Here is a 5486-nt window from a genome sequence, read left to right as displayed (position 1 = left end):
TGAGGTTGGCCCAGGATCGAGCATTGTTTCGTTCTGCTGTGCATGGGGTCGCTATGAGTCGGTTCCGACTCGATGGCACCTGACAACAACAACAATTAGTCTAGTCACATTTTCAATTTCTCTTTGGGGTTTTGGAAAGTTAGATCTTGCTTACAAACATCAGTTTTCTTTGTGCTATTTTTGGTTTGTATTTCATTATTCCAGTTTCTGTCTTTCTAATTTCCTCCTTCCCTCCCTTCTTTCCTCCCTTCTATTACTTTTTTCTAGTTTTCTTGGCTTTAAGCCTCTCCTCTTAGCATGAGAATACTACTGAGTTCCCCTCTGTGGGCTTTATGTGTCTGAAGATTTGAATATAAAGTGCTCCTCGTTTTATTGTTGTCTTAACGCTTGCCATTCCACCCTGTTTTTTCTATTTGATCCAAGAATTGTTTAAGTGAGGTTTTTCTTTGAGTTTTCTTCTATTTGGACAAATTAAAAACCTATGGAAAAGTTACATGAACAGTACACTCTTCACCTAAGTTCACTGATTGTTAACATTTAGCTTATCCCTGGGAGAATGTCCCTTCATCCAGTGCCTCGATAGATCCCTTTTATATAGCCTTTTTATTTATGGTCTTGTAACTCCCACCAAAATATCAGGTGGTACTATGCAAAGGGGTGCTTTTGGCCCACAAAGAAAATTGGATAGCTTGCTAACATTATAAATAGGTGCATGGCACCCTTGTGGGGTGGGACTATTAAGGTGTATGGAACTCTTACTAGCTGATTAGTCAGTTTTGCCCTCCCACTAGACTCAAAAGAGAGTCAGCCCCAGAGCACAGGGGGACCCAGAAGAAGAAACAGGAGCAGAGCACATCCTTTGTACCCAAGGTCCCTGTGCTGAGAACCTCCTAGACCAGGAGACAGACAGAGCATTGCAACACTGGAGACTGAGAATCAGTAAGACGCCGAAGCTTAAGTAGAATAACAGTGGCAGCAGAGGCAGGAGACCAGCAGGCTTCCTGGCCCACAGAATGCGAAAGCTGAGTGTCTTTGGGTAGGAGAAGGGCACTTGGAGCTAAAGAACTTTGTTAACACTTGTCCAAGCAGGGCAGAGGCCAGGCTACCCAAAGGCCCAAGAGGCAAAGGGGCAACGAGGCCAAGGACTAGGGAGACCCTGCCGGAGGGCATGGCTGAAAAGAGCGATTTCAAACAGAGAACTGTAGCCCGAGTCCTTTCTGATCCTGAACTGAAACCTCTTACTTCCCTGGTGTTGCTGTTGTTGTTGTTAAGTGCCTAACCTCCATCTTGCCCTGTGGATCCTGTTCTTCTTCTACCTTCTGAAGTCAGAGCAGGTCAGACACTCTCCTGCCACATTTTCCACTTAATTTTCAAGCAATTACAAGAGTTTATCATCTTTTATTCTTTGTATCTAATCACGTTCGATTGTATTCTGAGAAGGTATCCTCTAAAATCTCTATTTTTCACTTGTTAATATTATTTTGTGGTCTGCTACAAAGATAACTGCAGATATTAAAGAAATCGGGATCTTAGCAAGAGGTGGCCCTGAACCGTCTCCCTAGGGAGCCTCTGCCAACTTGGTTCACGTCTGCCTGTGCTTTCTCTCCTCCATAAATCAGGCCTAAAATTCCCAGGAGGGGAAAACGCATTGGCTGCATTAATTAGTTACTTTTTTGACTTTTAATTTGTGAAATATTTCATATGTGTATGCTCCATTTAACAAAAGTCTACCATCCGCTATTTGATACTCATAGGGACCCAATGAGTCCAAGGAGTGGCTGCTGGGTTTGAACCGCCAACCTTATGGTTAGCAGTCCAGTGCTTACCCTTCAGTGCCACACCAGGACTATAGGTCTATTCTTGGGCCAACAAAACCTTCATACTAACTAGAGAAAGAACAAGAAAGGAAAATTGAAGGTCCAGTTCAGACTTTAATACAGAGACGAACTCCTAAACAATCCAAATGTGTATAAAAGAAAATGCCAAATATTAACCACATAATGGCGCTGTGGGTTAATGCGCCAGACTGCAAAGCTGTTTGAACTGCAAGGTTGGTGGTTCAAACTGGCTGGTTCCTGGTTCAAGCTCACCACCTGCTTCTTGGAAACCCTATACAGGATTGCTATGGGTCAGAATCGACTCGACAGCACTTAACAACAACAACAACAAAGTTTATGTCAGTGATGCCAGGATGATTTTTAATATTAGAATATCTATAAATGCCTTCTAGTGCAGTAACGGGACAAAGGAGCAACACAATCATCATTTCATTAGATGAAGAAAAAGCAAAACAAAAGCTTCTAATAGGCTGGAAATAAAAGGGAACTTCCTAAACTTGATCAACATACACACATACACACCATTCATGGTGGTCCCATGTGTGTCAGAGCACAACTGTGTTCCACAGGTAATTCAATGACTGGTTTTTTGGCACTAGGTTTCCAGGCCTTTCTTCTAAGGTGCCTCTGGGTCTCGAATCGCCAAGCACTGTTGTTGTGGATAAGTGCTGTTGAGTCAGTTTAACTCACAAAAGACCCTGTATAAGGTTTCTAAGGAGCGACTGGTGGGTTTGAAGTGCCGGTCCTGCAGTTCAAACTGATCTTGCAGTCCAGTGCTTACCCTATAACGCCACACCAGGGTATATAATTTTGTTGTTGTTGTTAAGTGCCATCGAGTCAGTTCTGACCCATAGTGACCCTGTATAGGGTTTCTGAGGAGCAGCTGGTGAGCTTGAACTGCCGACCTTACAGTTCAAACAGCTTTGCAGTCTGGTGCATTAACCCTCAGCGCCACACCAGGACTCCTAGGCATACATTAATATATGATAAAGCTATGCTCCAAAAAGTGTGGGAATGATAAATACAAAATACAGGCTATTGGGGACTTTAAGGTATGGCCAGGTGGCAGTCTGGGTAGCAGCATGGAAATAACTGGCAATGATTCGCTTCCTGGGGTCAGTGGTGGGTTCCTCTTTGTAAAATAAATATAAACAAAATGAAAGAGGACCTTGAGTGGATAGATGCTGATGAATACTGGAGAATCTGACTCTGTATTTCTAAGGTTAATGTAAAATCAAATCAACAAGCTGGTACCCATGTTCCCATGGTCAGGCTAAGTCCTCAGACAGCACATAGCAACCCTGAGTGCCCGCCCGCATTTGCTTCCTTAGCCCCATCAACACCTCTGTCCCAGTAAAGAAGGGGCAGCACCGTCACTCCTGGCCCAGGGTTCCTGCCAGCTCCCTAGGAGTTCCATTTTGGGTGGGCCAGTGGAAACTGGCTGGTTCCTGGATCAAACATCTGGCAAGGCTGAACTGGGGACAGGGACCGCAAATCCAGTGGAGAAATAAATTGTCAGAAGAATGGCCTCCTGTATGTGTCCTGCTTCTGAGCACACCATGGCCTCTTTTCTGACCTCAGGGGTGGAGTGACATAGTGTTCTTCGCAGACCCAAGCTCTAGACATGGAGGGAGAAGAGGAACTTCACCAGCAGAGTCACGATAGGACCAAGACAGGTAAGAATCCTCTGGGTATTGTGACTTCCGGTTAAAGAATGGCATAACGGTGGTGGTAGTCCTCAGAACGTCTGTGTCTTGAGCACACAGAGCTGATCGGCTTGCTGCATTGTTGTAGCAACCCTCTGCATCATTGCTACCCCTGGACAGTCTCTGAAGCTGCCTCCATTTATTTGGCATGATGCTGCGTAGCTCACATGATGGCACAGGAGTTAACCAGTTTTGACTGGGGCCCACAGCAAGAAAGAAGCTTCCGGTTGCAGTGTAAGTTACTTTGCCACTTGGGGCATATGACCGGGGCAGGCCTCTTGGTACCCGAGGGATCTGTCCATGGTAGCCTACAGTGCTGTGCGGAGTCTTTGGGATGCCGCCATAGAAGAGTCCCAGCACAGACCCATGCAGAAAGCAGTTCCTGGGAGAGGCTGAGTCAGACCATGGGACATCATGACATCAAGAGTCAGATATGGGCAGAGCTGCTCATCATGAACGGACCTCGAAGGAGTGAGATGGCAAGTTGATGGACAAGAAAGTTTGGAGAAGTGCATACAAAGTGTATGGGAGGCTCTCTCTGTGTTTCGTGCCCATGGCCACCAGGAAGCATGTGCCTCAGAGGAGGAGCTCAACCACTAGGTGGACCAAACGACCATCTGATGGCACTCAGGCAGCTTCTCTGCTCATGAGTGCTGTAGTAGCTGTGGTGGCTGGGCTGGAGGCTCTCAGGATGACACCATTGCTCCAGGAGGGCAGTTGAGAGCAGGGTGGTTACATCAGACTCCTTCCAGCTGAAGACGGCAGTCATTGGTCCAACTCTGAATTTGGACTTGCCTTCCTGTCACCAGCCCCATCTGAGGGCTTACAGAACACCTAATCTATCAGTGTGGCATCCCACACAACAGTGCTTCAGAACTAGGGACCTCCTTTCCACTGGACACCGAGATGCAGGTTCCATCACATACTGCATTGTCCAGAATAAATGAATAAAATGCTTGTTAAAGGCTCGGCAAGATGCCAGCTCAGGGAAAACACCCTGTGGGTTTGAGGAGCGTTACTCCACAGTATGAGTTGTGCACTGAATCAATTGTCAACACGTTCCCAGTGGGCAAAATATATGGATCTGGGGACCGAGGAGTGGAAGTAAAAGTGGCTGCTCTCACCATTGTCCCTAGGGACTCTTTTGAGGGAGTAGGGAGAGTTTTGGAGTTTGCTCTCACCATTGTTCCCAAACACTCTTTGGGGGGAGTTTAGAAGTTTGGGCATCCCATTCCTGAGACCTTAGATCTTACTAGGTTAGATGTCCTGGTTTCTGGGTCATCATGGGTCTTGGGACTCAGCTGGGCTCCTCAAGCAAAGAAGATGAGAACTCTGTTGGCTGGGGCAACTGGCCCCGATTGTGAGTTGTTGGGACTGCTGCTCTTCAATAAGGCCTAGTGTGTCTGGGACTCACTAGGACCAACCACGGTGTCTCTTGGTGTTTCTGCACCCAGTGACAATTGTCAATTGTACATTCACGGCCTAACAAGGGTAAAGTGCTCAGACCTGATCTGGGTCACTACTCCAGAATAATCTAGACCCAAGGATGAAAAAACTTGTGAGTTGATGGGATTCTGAGGGCTATGCCATTGGTATTTTAAATAACCAGCAGGGTTACCCATGGTGGACAGGCTTTAGATGAGCTTCCAGACAAAGACAGAATAGGAAGAAAGAGTGATGAACTACTTCTAAATCTTTAGTCACTGAAAACCTTATGAATAGCAGAGAAACACTGCCAGATACAAGGCCAGAAAATGAGCCCCTCATGTAGGAAGTCACTCAAAATGAGACTGGGGAAGAGATGCCACCTCAAAGTAGAGTTGACCATGATGACGTGAATGGAGTTAAGCTCGTGGGAGAAAAGCCCACAGAACCTTCATTTGCTGATGGGGCACAACTCAAAATGAAGAGAAACAGCTGTAAACATCCATTGAAAATCGGA

Source organism: Chrysochloris asiatica, unplaced genomic scaffold (assembly GCF_000296735.1).
Source record: "Chrysochloris asiatica unplaced genomic scaffold, ChrAsi1.0 scaffold00445, whole genome shotgun sequence".
Classification (NCBI taxonomy): Eukaryota; Metazoa; Chordata; class Mammalia; order Afrosoricida; family Chrysochloridae; genus Chrysochloris; species Chrysochloris asiatica.
Note: the sequence above shows the minus strand (reverse complement) of the source record.